The sequence below is a fragment of the Coregonus clupeaformis genome, chromosome 25, assembly GCF_020615455.1.
Source record: "Coregonus clupeaformis isolate EN_2021a chromosome 25, ASM2061545v1, whole genome shotgun sequence".
In the NCBI taxonomy this organism is placed as follows: Eukaryota; Metazoa; Chordata; class Actinopteri; order Salmoniformes; family Salmonidae; genus Coregonus; species Coregonus clupeaformis.
Genome location: NC_059216.1, coordinates 21,450,606 through 21,467,512, shown reverse-complemented (window position 1 = coordinate 21,467,512; position 16,907 = coordinate 21,450,606).

Here is a 16,907-nt window from a genome sequence, read left to right as displayed (position 1 = left end):
AGATCTATCACTGAGATCTATCACTGAGGTCTATCACTGAGATCTATCACTGAGATATATCACTGAGGGCTATCACTGAGGTCTATCACTGAGATATATCACTGAGGTCTATCTCTGAGATCTATCACTGAGATCTATCACTGAGATATATCACTGAGGTCTATCACTGAGATCTATCACTGAGATCTATCACTGAGATCTATCAATGAGATATATCACTGAGGTCTATCTCTGAGATATATCTCTGAGATCTATCACTGAGATCTATCACTGAGATCTATCACTGAGATCTATCACTGAGGTCTTTCACTTGTCTATTGCAAACACCATCTGACCACAGGAGGCTGCTGAGGGGAGGATTTCTCATAATAATGGCCGGAATGGGGCAAATGGAATGGCATCAAACATATGGAAACCATGTGCTTGATGTATTTGATACCATTCCACTAATTCCGCTCCAGTCATTAACACAAGCCTGTTCTCCCCAATTAAGGTGCCACCAACCTCCTGTGCGTCTGACTCGAAACAGAATAAGACTGAACAACAGCCTTGGCAGCATTGATGGACAGGATGTCCTCGTTATATCTCCCTCTTCTCCACGCCAGCCTACCTACTGCGTGTCACTGCTCTGTTTTGCTGCCCATGTAGAGTCTTCTTTACCCGCCCTCCTACCAGATGGCTCCACTCTTCCTGGTCCCGGGCCTGCTGTGCTGGGACCGCCTCTGATTGGCTGGCCCAGCTGCTCCCCCACGGCCGCGCAGATGAGTGACAGGTGACTTCCCCAAACAGAGGCCCTGACGCTCCCATTCTGTCGGTTGAGTGACAGCCCCTGCGGTGTACGGCTCCCTATTGATGATTCTGGGCATGACATCATTAGTGTCTCTCCGAAACAGCTGTTCCTGATTCCCGGTGTCCAATAATTAAGCATTTCCCACTAACCAGTGTAAATATGATATGGTATTGCACCATACATCAATACATGTTGTTGTGTTTCTGTGTGTGTGTCAAGCAGTTAATTAAAGATGGAGTTTAACTCAAAGCATTACCACAGTTTAAAGACTAAAACCATGCGCTACAGATCATTTTCCCACACTACTCTAAAACACTACAGGGTCTCATTAGAGTATGTCAAAATAGTGCCATTTAACCATTGTAGTTATATGTCACATGTCCCTAAACTAATTTTCTATTAGCTAGCATGGGCAACACTACGTTCTTGAACATATGTTATGAATGAGTTTCTTGTCTTCAGGAATGTCAGTGTCTAACACCTTGTTCCGGATCATGTTTCTCATGTTCTTAGGTTGTTCTCAGGTTGTGAGGGAATGCCACCCACATTGACAGCCAATCATGTGCTGTCTGAGTGACAGGAAGAAGCTAACTGGTCAGAGGAACGGTGGAGGTGCTCCTATACTTTCCTATCCCGTGACAGATGGCATGCTTCAGGTGCACGTTGGCTGTTGTGAGATCCCTTGGAATCCAGGATCTGCTCTGGGATCTATGGGAATGTAATAGAGATCAGTAGAAGGGTATCTCCAAGGAACGAGAGGCGCGGGCCTACACAGGTAGCTAATTGAATGTGTTGCATCAGACACCTGCGGGCATCCCGGGCAATGCACTGGCACCATGCCAAGAGGACTCAAAAGCTGTCATCATGCTGGACCACAGGCAGAGACAAAATACAGACAGACACAAGTAGACACAGGCAGACCTAGACACAGGTAGACCTAGATAGACACAGGTAGAAAGGTGTGGGTGTGGTGTTTAGCTAGCTTTTTATCTTTTTTTGGTGAAGCGCTGGTTTTATGTATGTTATCACACCTCCATGCTCTTCAGGCAGGCTGCATATCAGCCTGAGATTATTTATTCCAGGGTAGCGTCCTCCATCAAGCAAACCGGTCATTTTGCGAGCAACTGAAGATATTTCAGTGGGTCAAATTATTGAAAGGAGACCATCTTTTATTTTGTAGTCAACTCATTGTCGAGGACTGGTGTGTTTATTGAGGTGTGTTTTTTTTCTGCTAAATCTGATTAAGGAGTGTGTTTCTTATTCTGGTGGGATTAACCATCTGGTAGTGGAACATGGGAGAGAAAGAAAGGGCGAGAAAGTGAGGAAGAGAGAGGAGTGTGAATGTGCGTCTGTTCCTATATGACTAATACCTCGTCAGTGGCGACGAGGGGAACAGGGGATGTTACATACTGTACATGTGTGGCGGAAACTTGACCGTCGGTATTCCTAGTTAAACTCCATCCCGAGCGAAATCCAGGACATCTTTTCCTCAGGGGATAATGTGGGAAAGTGTGAATATTTTGGAAAAGCCAGTGCTGAAAGCTATGAGCTGTACACTTGTGTGAAAGGTGGGCTCAACTAGGACAAATTAAACACATCACTTCTGGCTATTCCTGCTCTTCAGGCTAATTTGAGCTGACAGTGTTGTACTTTTGTGGCTTCCTCTTTGGCTCCCATTCTATTGGTCTTTTCCTTCATGTTTTAGCCATTAAGTAGGCACATTTCCTTGTCATGCAGCGCAGCTAATATCATATTTATTCAAGACTGCTTTTATATGTTTTTAAAAAATCAACACATACTCCAATGAAATAATACACTTAGAAATCGTACTTTTATAGCTTTTTGGAAAATCTCCAGATGTAGGCTACTCCTAAAACAGCAACATTGAAACAGTGGTTCGAATGGGGCTTCCAGTGCAGCACAGTAATGAAGGGGAAGCTGGCTTATTTAAGCTAAACAGACACACACACACACTCCAGTGAGTGCCTGTCTGCGAAGAGTTAAAAACAAGTCACCTCTCTGACATTTACACAAGGCTGCTGCTTCTTTTCAGATGCACCATGGGATACGACAATGCCCGCCATGCCAGAGTTATTGAAAAGTCTAACTGGGAGACAGGAAGCTTCCAACACCATGGTGCACCTGGACAACCTTAACAACCTGGACAATGGTCCCCACTTCATGGCCAGAACTAGGTGGTACTATTCTCACAATACAATACATGGAGTGGTTAACCTTTTACTGCAGTGGGCTAAATCTGGGTCACACAGAGTGTTCCTTGGTAGTCTTAAACAAATCTACTTTGAAACAAAAGTATACACCTCACACACATGGTTATGGGCTTTAAAAAAAAGAAGACACCTGTACCATGTCAGATATAGAGTTGAAAAGTATTCCATTTTGAGTTTTCATCCCAATATTACACTGTATATGCACCACAGAATAATGAAATATAACAAAACCGTTTGACATAGAAACATTGGATTTTCGGCAGGTTTTTGAAATAATGTTCATTAATTATGAAATTATGAAAAATATGAAAAACATTCCACCCATGTGTCCACTAGGTCATTTGACTGTAGGAAAGGGCTACACAATGTCAAATAATGTCACCTGGCATTCAACTGGACCCTACCACTACCATTGAATATTGTCTCTGGCCACTGTATCTGGAATACAGGAGGTGTTCCAAGAAAAAATCAAGACCGGAAAATACATTTAGCTGCATGTCATTAGTTTGAAAAGTTGTGATGAAACCGGACCAAATAAGGGCTCTATTTAATCAATCAATCAATCACATTTATTTATAAAGCCCTTTTTACATCAGTAAAAATGGGTGTCACCAAGTGCTATACAGAAACCCAGCTTAAAACCCTAAACAGCAAGCAATGCAGATGTAGATGCATGGTGGCAAGGAAAAACTCCCTAGAAAGGCAGAAACCTAGGAAGAAACCTAGAGAGGAATCAGGCTCTGAGGGGTGACCAGTCCTCTTCTGGCTGTGCCGGGTGGAGATTATAAGAGTACATTAAAGCCAGATTGTTCTTCAAGATGTTCAAACGTTCATAGATGACCAGCAGGGTCAAATAATAATCACAGCGGTTGTAGAGGGGGCAACAGGTCAGCACCTCAGGAGTAAATGTCAGTTGGCTTTTCATAGCCAAGCATTCAGAAGCCGAGACAGCAGGTGTGGTAGAGAGAGAGAGAGAGAGAGAGAGAGAGAGAGAGAGAGAGAGAGAGAGAGAGAGAGAGAGAGAGAGAGAGAGAGAGAGAGAGAGAGAGAGAGAGAGAGAGAGAGAGAGAGAGAGAGAGTCAAAAACAACAGGTCCATGACAAGGTAGCACGTCCGGTGAACAGGTCAGGATTCCATAGCCGCAGGCAGAACAGTTGAAACTGGAGCAGCAGCACGACCAGGTGGACTGGGGACAGCCAGGAGTCGCCAGGCCAGGTGGTCCTGAGGCATGGTACTACGGCTCAGGTCCTCCGGGAGGGGAGGGAGAGCGGGAGAGAGAGAGCGAATTAGAGGGAGCATACTTAAGATCACACAGGACACCAGATAAGACAGGAGAAATACACCAGATAGGACATACTGACCCTAGCCCCCCGGCACATAGACTATTGCAGCATGGATAATGGAGACTGAGACAGGGGGGGTCAGGGGACACTGTGGCCCTGTCCGACGATACCCCCGGATAGGGCCAACCAGGCAGGATATAACCCCACCCACTTTGCCACAGCCCCCACACCACTAGAGGGATATCAACATACCACCAACTTACTACCCTGATACAAGGCTGAGTATAGCCCATGAAAATCTCCTCCACCGCACGAGCCCGAGGGGGCGCAAGACTGGACAGAAAGATCACATCAGTGACTCAACCCACTCAAGTCGAGTATAGCGCAAAAAAGCCTGCCACGACTTGACACACCCCTCCTAGGGACGGCATGGAAGACCACTAGTAAGCCAGTGACTCAGCCCCCGTAATAGGGTCAGAGGCAGAGAACAACAACATCAATCAACTGAAGATGCAGCAGTTGTTGCAAAAACATTACAAACCTGACTCCTTAAAAGAAGAGCTTATGCTTATGGCTTATGTCTCTGTACATACATACTGTCTGGAATATCTGCTAAGAACACACAGCTTACATGCCACAGTCCCAGACAACATATCCATTTGATAATCCTCTGTGTACATGCTAACCACATCAGTTCTGATTCCTGGACTTTCTTGTTAGCATCCTGCGGTTTGTTCTCAGCGTGTATCAGATAGCCTAAGCTAGCTTCCTCTGTGCCTCTGCATTTTGTTCCCAATTGAACCATCTCAAAGCCAATAAAGGGCCTAGTCAATTAAAACAGACCAGGAACTTCATGAGCAGGAAATGGGCCAATTACAGCCCGCAGAGCGGCAGGGGTTAAAACTCCTGAAGTATGTAAAGAGACAGACAGACAGTCCAGGCAGGCAGGGAGGCAGTGTAGGGTTTCAATCTTGGGGTTAATCTTCAAAAAGCAAGCTGGCAGTGTGCTGGTCACTGATAAAGGCCCTAGTCTGTCATCACACAGGCTCACCTCCAGTGACTCGGCCTGTCACAACGTCATCTGTAATCTGGGAAACAGCCAAGGGCACGGGGAGACATGCCGGAGGGGGGAGAGGCGTGTGTGTGTGTGGAGGGGGGGTAGTGTTGTGTGTGTATGTGCGTATGTTTTGCCCGAATGCGTGTGTGCGTCTGCATCTATGTGTGTTGTGTGTACGCATGTGTGTGCATGTGTGTGTGTGTGTGAACATGTGGATATCTGTGTTCGTATGTGTGTACTACTTAGCCCTGGACCCTCCCTTCCCTGCAGCACTGCACCAGGTCTGGGTCGTAAAATCAAATGCTGATTGTGTGATCATGGGTAACTGTGCTTGGAGAGATCGTAAAGGATGGAAACAGGCTGGATTAGTGTTTTGTGGCTTGGTTTTATGTGAAGGTGTGGTTTTATGTCTGGGATGAGTCTGCTGAAAGGTGAGAAGGGGGGAATCAGTGCTGACTTTGTTGTTGTTGAAGTCAATCTTCCTGGAGCAAACTGGGTTGCTGAAATGCAATTTAGATGTTGCTGATTGACAATGCAAAGGCAGCTCAAGGATTAATTGAGGATCGGAGAGTCATGCATTTAGACAGCTGAATGTTGAAAATACATATATTTAGCTGTATTTACATTTGGAATAGAAAAACACGTGCTGGATGTAGGCCTATAATATATATTACTTAGTCCGTTGGCATGACACAAAATGAGAACATAATGTTTCTACTTTTTCTTCTGAATATGGGTGCAATTTGCTTGCAAACAAATACTCCAACATTCAAGTCAATTTGCCCCCACTGACTGTATTTACATTTTCCTTAACCTTTTTCACATACAATGATCCATGACACAGCTGATGATGGTCCATGACACAGCTGATGATGGTCCATGACACAGCTGCAAATGAAAACTGTCAGTACACATCCAGCACCTGTCGGCAAATACGTTTCCTGGAGCACCATGTTGTCTAACTGGCACCTAGATGACCAGATGGTAATTTATGTCATCATATTGTACCGAATGTTACTTTTCATTTGCCTTTAAATAGTCAATAACATAGGTACTGAGAGTAGAATACATGCTCGGTATGGAATCTGATGATAGTGGATTGTGAGACCCAGCATGATCATTTACTGTGTACTATAGAATTTGCCTTTATAAAGTCCTTGTAAGAGTCCTTGTACATTACTTCATATAGCTATGTGCGCTCACACACAAGATTGATATTGCCTTGCGCAATGATCTCTAACAACTAGGTTAATTGCATCGTTAATTGCATTGTATGATGATGATGATGAAGTAAGAATTAAAACATCAAAACAGGTGTCTTTTCACTCTATACCCAGGGTTTCACTTGAATGCCATATCTATGCGTTCCCAGCATGTTGAGTGTATGCTGGAGGAGAAGAGGACCACGTCTGGGAGTTGGGTTGATTTATTTGTCCCTGAAGTGATGCACAATGCAACACAATTGATTGACCTAGAACTTCACATTGTGAACCACTTCTGACATACAAAGGAAAATTCATGGGGTTCCAGACAGCTAATGGTCCTTTCCAAGAGAGAAATGACACAGACGTTTACATTTAGCAGACGCTCTTATCCAGAGTGACTTACAGTTGTGAGTGCACACATTTTAATACTTTTTCATACTGGTCCCCCGTGGGATTCAAACCCACAACCCTGGCGCTTGGCAATGCTCTACCAACTGAGCTACACAGGACTAACGCTAAAGTTTGATATATAACCGAGCAATACTTGACACTAAAATGTCACCCTATCACTATTACATTGTTTAACCATATACCCTGTTATGAAGTACCCTATCCTTCATATCCTTCCATTGACTCCTATAGGACTTATATAAGCTCTGCATCCAGCAATATATAGTTTAGAGGAGAATACAGCCCAGTCCATCTTTCATTAGACCCAGGGTGAGCAGGGTCAGACGCCCCTCCTACTGGACCTAAAAACAGCAGCACATCTGGTGCAGGGTGATGGTTGGAATGATAATGCCCCCTGTCCCTGGCTTCTCATCAGGAAGTTCCCACAGAGAGGCAGCAGCATCGATAGCTTTGTGTGGGAGGGAGGCGATTATGTGTGATCTGCCGACTCAGACTTTACCTTTCCCCTGCTATCCCCCTTCAGCGAGAAAGCAAGTTTCCGAGCTGGAATGTTACTTATGTGTTTGTTTGTGATCTCTGAAAAAAGGGGTCCCCCAAGGCTGTGTTCTATCACCTCTGTAATTGTGATTTGCACCTATAAATTAATTTATGTATTAGATTATGTCTGTATTACGTTGGTTTGAATATTGTCTTTGAGGTGCAGATTTCGAGGAGGATCTCATTTGCATGGATCACGTTGGGAACCAGTTTTCAAGCAATTGCATGGGAAATCAATGGCAACTACATAGTGGGCTAGTAGGAATCAATGGGGTCATTATACTCCTGGCTGCTTGGCCCTGAAGACATGATGCCCTATGTAACTTACACACACAAGACAGGGAGGCTAATCTTAGAAATCCAGTACATAACTTTTCAGTTAACCTCAATAACCGAAACAGCTTTTTCAGAAATCTGATGTAGCTGGAAAACATATTTGATTATGTTATCTAATGTGACAGAGAGACAGAGATATGTGGAATATATTTAGTTATCTAATGTGGATTTAGTCAAACGTCCTCTGTATCATTTTAATGTGGAATATATTTTGTTATCTAATGTGGATTTCATCAAACGTCCGCTGTACCATTTCAAGTTGTTCTTGTTACATTTTTAAGACCGGTACAAAAGTCCAATATGCAAGTACACTACCGGTCAAATGTTTTAGAACACCTACTCATTTAAGGTTTTTTCTTTATTTCTTACTATTTTCTACATTGTAGAACAGTAGTGAAGACATCAAAACTATGAAATAACACATATGGAATCAATTAGTAAACAAATAAGTGTTAAACAAATCAATATATATATATAGGGGGGTATACAGAAGATAGCCCTATTCGGTAAAAGACCAAGTCCGTATTATGGCAAGAACAGCTCAAATAAGCAAAGAGAAACGACAGTCCATCATTACTTTAAGACATGAATGTCAGTCAATCCGGAAAATTTCAAGAACTTTGAAAGTTTCTTCAAGTGCAGTCGCAAAATCCATCAAGCACTATGATTAAACTGGCTCTCATGAGGACCGCCACAGGAATGGAAGACCCAGAGTTAGAGTTCATTAGAGTTACTAGCCTCAGAAATTGCAGCCCAAATAAATGCTTCACAGAGTTCAAGTAACAGACACATCTCAACATCAACTGTTCAGAGGAGACTGTGTGAATCAGGCCTTCATGGTCGAATTGCTGCAAAGAAACCACTACTAAAGCACACCAATAATAAGAAGAGACTTGCTTGGGCCAAGAAACACGAGCAATGGACATTAGACCGGTGGAAATGTGTCCTTTGGGCTGGAGATTTTTGGTTCCAACCGCCGTGTCTTTGTGAGACGCGGTGTGGGTGAGCGGATGATCTCCGCATGTGTATTTCCCACCATAGAGCATGGAGGAGGAGGTGTAATAAAGAAAAACCTTTGCATGAGTAGGTGTTCTAAAACCTTTGACCGGTAGTGTAGGTGTGAGGTGTTGGAAGTCAAGTGTGTTAAAGTGACAAGCAGGACAGATGGTGGAAGGTGATACCCTTCATGACTATATGGGAAGGGAATTCTTCATGTTTTGTGCCTCTTGTAAAATCAAAAAGAATGAAAACAATTCCTTCTCCTAATCTTTCACCTGTTATCACTGTGTTATTAGGTCTCAAATCTTATAGAGATTACTTTCTGTCGGTCAGTCTATCTGACTGTAGGGCCTGTCTAACACGAGCAGCTACACTCTCACTTTTTTTTTTGGGGGGGGTGATATCCAGAACCTTTTTTTCTAAGAGTGTAAGCTTTTGTTGGTCCCTAACCTGTAATTTGATCTTTCCAGATAATCTCTGCATGTTCTGTTGATACCTTAAACTACAATTCCTTACCACAATTCTCATTCCTTGCTTGTCAATGTACATAGCATCCGTCTTGTATTCACATATTGGTCACGTAAGGTGTTATTTGAGTATGCCAGTAAAAGTAACATCCCTGTAAAAGTGGTAATTGATACATTTTTAGCTATCGTTATTTCACACATTTCAACAATAGGACATGCCAAGGTTTCTTCCATTATTCCCCATCTGTACCCTGCCATTCCATTCAGTTGGGCCTCCAGACCCAAAGGTCATTCAAATAGTCCCGTGTAGCTCAGTTGGTAGAGCATGGTGCTTGCAACGCCAGGGTTGTGGGTTTGTTTCCCACGGGGCACCAGAATGAAAAAATGTATGGACTCACTAACTGTAAGTCGCTCTGGATAAGAGCGTCTGCTAAATTACTAAAATGTAAAATTAGAATCACTGTTATTCCAATCCAAGCATCTGAACCAAGGAACATGTCTCGCTCTTGCCTTTCTTTCTTTCTTTCTTTCTTTCTCTCTGTCTGTCTGTCTGTCTGTCTGTCTGTCTGTCTGTCTGTCTGTCTGTCTGTCTGTCTGTCTGTCTGTCTGTCTGTCTGTCTGTCTGTCTGTCTGTCTGTCTGTCTGTCTGTCTGTCTGTTCTGTCTGTCTGTCTGTCTGTCTGTCTGTCTGTCTCTCTCTCTCTCTCTCTCTCTCTCTCTCTCTCTCTCTCTCTCTCTCTCTCTCTCTCTCTCTCTCTCTCTCTCTCTCTCTCTCTCTCTCTCTCTCTCTCTCTCTCTCTCTCTCTCGGCAGCCCCCTGACTTTGCTGTTGCAGCAGTTGCTGTCAGTTTGAGCAGTGCCTGCCCTCAAATATAATAGGGTTTTATTGACTGCCTCCCCAGGGATTGACTGGCAGGGAGGGAAGAATTCACCATGACTCAAATGGAGCAGTGTGGGATGAGTTCATCAAGCTCCTCCATGTGTCCAGGCTTGTGCTGCAGCAGCATTTCAGCTAAGGTGTGACTTTGATAGAAAGAGCTAGGGTTCTTTGGTGGAGTCTACAGTGCAACTCAGGCTGGAGCGCTAGTGTGATGACTAGGCTTGTCAGAGGGCAGATGAAGGGAATGTGAACATGGTGCCTATTTTTTCAGAGTGATAAATTATGAAAGTTTGTAGGCAAATGTCTTCTTTTATAATATATATCCCTACATATGAAAATATCCTGACAAGTGCATATACATATTGGCAAGAAGTTCTAATGCTCAATGACAATATATCACTTTATCTTTTATTTTTGTACATTTACAGATCCATTACTCTTGCAGACAGTGTGTGTAGGTTTCACCACCTGGAACAGTGTGTGTGTGTACACACAGACAAACACTTAAAGCAAACCACAATCCCCAGCATCATGGGTATCAGGGTCTCAGGTTGCTAGACAGCTGCAGCTCTAGGCCCATTCACAACAGTCCACTGAGTTATGAGGAGTTTGACTAAGAGGCTTAAAGCCCTCTCTAAGTTTCCAGCCCTAGCTAGCCGCTGTACCCCGCCATACGCCAGATCCGAGCCCTCAAAAAGGCCTGAATGCAAGTTTAGCAGCTATGGTAACACCCTCCGGACCCCCACTGCCCTCCACCGCCCCACTCTGTCACATTACCATTTTTTCCCTGGGCTACTTCAGTCTTATACCCAGCAACAGGTCTTCTGTCCTCTGGCCCTTTCCCCTTGATTTCATACTATGATAAAAGACCTGACAGCCCATGCTGCTGGCTGCTACTGAAGACTAAGGCTCTAGTGTTTCAGGAGGCCCGGTCCAGTCCATATCAACACGCAGCTAGACTTTAATTAGAGTGAAATACACATAGCCCAGGCCCTGGTATAAACCACGTAAACCCCTCTTTGACAGGGACTGCATTCCTCCTCCCTGTTTTGCTTAGTATGCCATTTTTAAGGGGTTTGCATGCTGCAAGGTGTTTTCGTTGGCCGACTACCTACCAAACGCAACTGCGACCCTGGGAGAGGGGATAAAATGGATGCTGGGCTCTGACAAACACAACCGATTGGACATGCTCTATAAATCATCACCCACATCCTTCCAGTCTGGAGGAAAAGAGAGTGGAGGGTCGATGGAGGGGCTGGGTGAAGGGGTTGGTGGGTATGGGAGGGGCGGGCGAGGGGGGCAGAGAGGCAGAAAGGAACAACTGGCATGCATTTCAGTGGGAGACGTGTGTATGTGTGTACATAACCTAATGTGCCTGTGTCTGTGAGTGTGTGTGTGTGCCTGTCCATGTGTGTGTGTCTGTGTGTGTGCGTGTGTGTGTATGCGTGTGTCTGTGCTTCCATGAATGTGTGTCCTACTGTGTGTGTGTGTGTGTGTGTGCGTGCGTGTTTCTCCGAAAATATGTGTGGGAGGCAGTATTCAATTTCAATGTCAGCAGCTGGAAGCACTTAAAGCCGCTGCACAGAGAGAGAGAGAGAGAGCGAGAGAGAGAGAGAGAGAGAGAGAGAGAGAGAGAGAGAGAGAGAGAGAGAGAGAGAGAGAGAGAGAGAGAGAGAGAGAGAGAGACATAGATTGAACGAGAACAAGAGTGAAAGAGAGAAACCTAGAAAGAAACAGAGAGAGAGAAAAAGCACTAAACTCCCTCCTTTTACAGGGGGATGAATGAGTGCTGGCCAGCCCAGTAAAAGTGTGAAAGACCCTATAGAAAGAGAGACAAGAGAGAGAGAGAGCGAGAGAGAGAGAGAGGGAGGGCTGTCAGTGGTGTCACCCCTCCTCAGGAAACTTGTCTTGTTTTGACTTGAAGCTATGTGCTAAGAATAATACGGACGGGGACAAATGTTGGTACGGACACGCACCGCTCCCTCGTCATCCTTTAATGTTGGAAAAGTCTCTAACTCACCCCATCGACTTGGACAGATCCTCCTTTTGTTTAATAGTGTAGATGAAAGAGTAGTATGAATACCTATGTTATGGACAAATGCCGTAGTTCCCCCACCGCAGTGCCAAAACACTTTGATGAAAGACGTTTGTGGTGAGGAACTTGCTGCAGGTATTTTGCCATTCTCATTTCTGTTCTGAGACGGAATTCAGGCTCACATCTTTCAACTTGGCAGAGGAACGGAGGGGAACCAAGTTACTCAGCTGAGGAGCACCAACCCTTTGATTTCACTGAGAAGTGTTAAAAGTTACAGCGCACCAGCTGAACTTGTATATTCAAGTATTTTGGCAGAGCACCGTTTCTCTCCAACAAAGCCATATGTTTCAAATGTTCTACTGAAAAGCAAGAGGAACAGGTGCCTCGGTTCATGTGAACTTTGTCTTCTGCCTGTCTGGAAATGTTTGAATATTGAACACTTCTCATCTCTCTTCCATCTCTTCCTTTATAAGACAGGCCTCTCTGGTTCACCGCCTCTCTGCCCATTTTACAGACACTGGAGTCAGTAATGGACACCTTCAGCATGGGAAGGAAACACAGGCCTATCCTCTGTGGTGCTTCTCCCTGATAGGGCATCAGTGAATCAACTCCACGTTTTTTCAGCAGGTCATTCCGGAAGGTTCTGTTACCTTTCAAAAAGCTGAGGGCCTCAGGCTGAGGCCAAAGAGAGGACAGGGAGAGAGGGAAGGGGGAGGGAGGAAGGGGGAGAGAAAGAGAGAGGGAGGGAGGGAGCAAGATTGAAGGAGAGGGAGGGAGGGAGGGAGGGAGGGAGGGAGGGAGGGAGGGAGGGAGGGAGGGAGGGAGGGAGGGAGGGAGGGAGGGAGGGAGGGAGGGAGGGAGGGAGGGAGGGAGGGAGGGAGGGAGGGAGAGGTAGAGAGAAAGAGGGTGAGAGATAAAGAAGGAGAGCGAGGGGAGCTGTCTCTCCAGAACGAAGGGATCTAGAGAAAAGAGGAAAGGGGAAGAAAAAAAGAGGAGAGTGAAATAAAAAGAGGAAGTAAAGCTCAGGGGAAAACACAGGGATCACACCATGTCCCTATCCAACTCCATTGACCTCGCAGGCCTGTGACCAATTAACACAGCTGGCTTGCATGTGATTCAAGCAGCATGACAGATATCTTTCTGATGGGCATTCTTTTATATGCATATGAGTCGGATCAACCCCTCACAATGGCATATATTGTAGACTATAGTATGCAAAGCTTTTTTTCTGTGTGGAAACTTTGGGAATTGAGTACATATGCCAGACTCACGGAGGAACTGTTGAAGCCCATATATAATTCATACTTCACAATTCAGGAAAACATATCTTATCCAATTCAACATATCCTAAGTCCTGATTCATAAGTATTAAGTCAAAATCCAGTGTCAAAGGATTGAAAATGTTGAAAGAACAACTAAAATATTTACTCACACTTCTCTATTTATGAAGACTGGCCACTTCAGTGCTCTGAAATAGACACAGAGAATGAGTCAGTCAGTGCTATTTCTGAACCATTCCATCCGTTATGTAACACTGATTAGACTTGCCTCCCAATACCACCACCTGCACTCAAATTATTAACATCTTGAACGCTTCCATATGTTACGGCTCGAGTAGGTAAAGGTCAATCACATTTCTCGAAACAGGCCCGGGGACAGTTGATACGCTCCTAAAGCCTTGTGGATGGATTAAGATGGAGACGAGGCAGCTTCAGACTAAGGATATGTCCCAAATGGTACCCTATTCCATATGTAGTGCACTACTTTTAACCTATAAGCCCTGGTCAAAAGAAGTGCACTAAATAGGAAATTTGGGATGCAACTTAACTGTCTGACTGGTAGAGTGAGCGCTAAGCCAGGAGTGAACATCAGAGGCACACTCCTATTACTGAATGTGCACTGCAGACCTAAAATGTATATGTTGCTGGAGAGGAGCAGAGTCTCCTGGGGCATTGGTCTGTGGCCGTTTCATTTCAAGTCCCTTTCATATGGTCAAACTAATCACAGAGACAGACGAAAGGTGAGGGGGCGAGGGCCAGAGGAAGGGTCACAGATACTCAGTGATGGCCGGCATTTTTTTGATGGCTGGGCACCCTTTGACCCACCCACTAGAGCATCATGGGTAGAGTAAAAAATGTGTAATGGAACTACAAATATTAGCTCTGAGAGGCGAGACGATACAAGACTTAAGGTACTTACAAGGACGGCTTGTGTTGTGATAAATTCCAATGTTACCACACAATCATTCTTTACTCTCAATTTCAGCAGATAAATTAGTATCATCGTGATAACATATGATATGTCATAACATTATGTTATTTCATTGCCTTTTCCCCATGGCAACATGTTGTGGAACATTTATTTCACTTTAATTTGCAATGAAAAGCTATTCAGAACTAAAGGGCCCGGTCAAGGAATAGAATTGGTACAGCACCCACATTTTCCCTTGCCAATGATGTTATATAGAGCATGTGAACCCTGAACTTTAAAATAGTCTGCAAGGTTGTGATATAATCATAGATTTATAATTGGCAGTGGGTTTACATAAGCTAAATTCCTGTGCTCAATGGATCCTTTCATGGCACACTGAACCAGACGTCTTCTCACTCTTGGCCCGTCAGCCGGCTATAGCTATATTTACTCCTATCATGTTTGGATAAGTTCCTACTTGAAACAACCTATTGTTATGGCGTGGATTAGGTGTTCATGTGTACTGTAGCAAACAACAGGAGTCGAGGACATGAGGTGAAGCACCATGGTCCAGTTACAGTCGGCTGCCATAATCGTCTCTCGTGTTGGTCAAGAGGCTGAAGGGTTATTTGTTCAACCACAGAGTAGAGTTGTAAAGTTAAATAAACTCCCCGCGAACGAGAGCCCCTCTGCCTTTCATCTCGGCGTGGAAACAGTATGAAACAAATGCGCCGTTGAGAAGACGTTAGGCTGTTTATGGTTTATTAATGGTTTCTGAGGAAGAGGCAGTTCGAGCGCGACCGGCCCGTTAACTACCATATCAAACTTTCACATGTTTAGAACATCTGGGGAATTGAAAGTAAACAATGGGAGACAAAATACTTTCAACATTTATTATGTTTTCGGTCCAAGCCTATGAAAGCGGGAGTCATGAGCCTCCATGAGCCTGCATGTAGCTGGCCTTTTGCTCACCATGTACGCACATGGTACGCCGGAAAGCTCTGCCAAAATAGCCACTGTATTCAATTATATCGCTCTAATTGTAAATGCTACACATGAATCAAACTTCATAATCATTTTCCGTGTGACATATGGTCAGTGGAGTGCTATTCAGTGCAATATTTAGAGAATACAGCCTCAAATGTCAAGGTTTATGGCTTAGGTAAGGAAATTGTTGAGTTATTATTCATTAGTGCAAATAATAACATACAGGTCATTCAAGTAATGGTTTCTAAGAACCACACAATAGAATACATGGGAATCGACATGCAAAATGTCCATCCCTCACAAAGAGTTCTTGGAATAAACCTTTAATTGTGTAGATCCAGGTATTCATGACATGTATGTGGAATGGACAATCACATGTTAATTGTGTTATGTCTATAGGACTAGTATTTATATTTACACAAACGTAATTATAGAAGGTGATGCAAAATGTGGTGGCTGAGCATCGTATGTTTTTCCTCCGGTCTCATCACAATATATCCAAATAGTTAATAGCAAAACCATTGTAGCTATGTCACTTAAGATGGCATATTCCCTATTTGTCTCTTTGGTGATGGTGACATATTACTGTACTTACAGTATGTCAGTATAATCACATATTAGTTGTATGATGTGCACGAGAGTAAATACTGCACTTTTACAAGCCAGAATTTGACCAATAAAATTTGACCAACAAGTCTCTGACATCATTGTTTAGGCGGTGTACATTTCCCAACCTAGGTCTAGGGTCAGAGTCAAGAAAACATTACATTTGTATACTAATGTACATTATAAACTGGCTTGTTTGAGTCCTGAATGCAGATTGACTGAAAGCCATGGTATATCAGACCATATACCACGGGTATGACAACAACAAAAAAATGTTTTACTGTTCTAATTATGTTGGTAACCTGTTTATAATATGAATAAGGCACTTCGGGGGTTTGTGGTATACGACCAATATACCACACCTCCTCGGGCCTTATAGCTTAATTATAAAACAATAATGTTGTGGCTGCCCTGATGTGCTCAGAATTCCATTTACATCTACTGTATTATTGAATTAACAAATCAAGAAATAGAAATAGAACTCAGTCAAGGCTCAGAGAGACACACCAGCACAATAACCAAGAAATGCTTCAGATCTGGTATGATTTAGCTGTAAGTCATATTTATTTACAGTACATGACGTAACCTTGGGCGCTTCCTCTGCCAGTACCTGTCATTCACATGGTCTCCATCTGGTTATACACCAAGGTATAGTGGCCCAAGACCTGACCCTATTGACAGGCTGGATGGAATACTGAAACCCACCCTCAGCTGTCAACTCAGCTCCTTCCTATGGGAAAATGGTAGCACTGTAGTGTATTTTCTACCGAGTTTGGTTCACACACAATTGGGAACATTTCCACTTGAAAAGGAAGTCAAAGCCAAAGAAAATGCCTTATTATTAGAGAGTGAGGAAAGAGTTACACAACTGTTATACATCTGATTGAATAGAAAT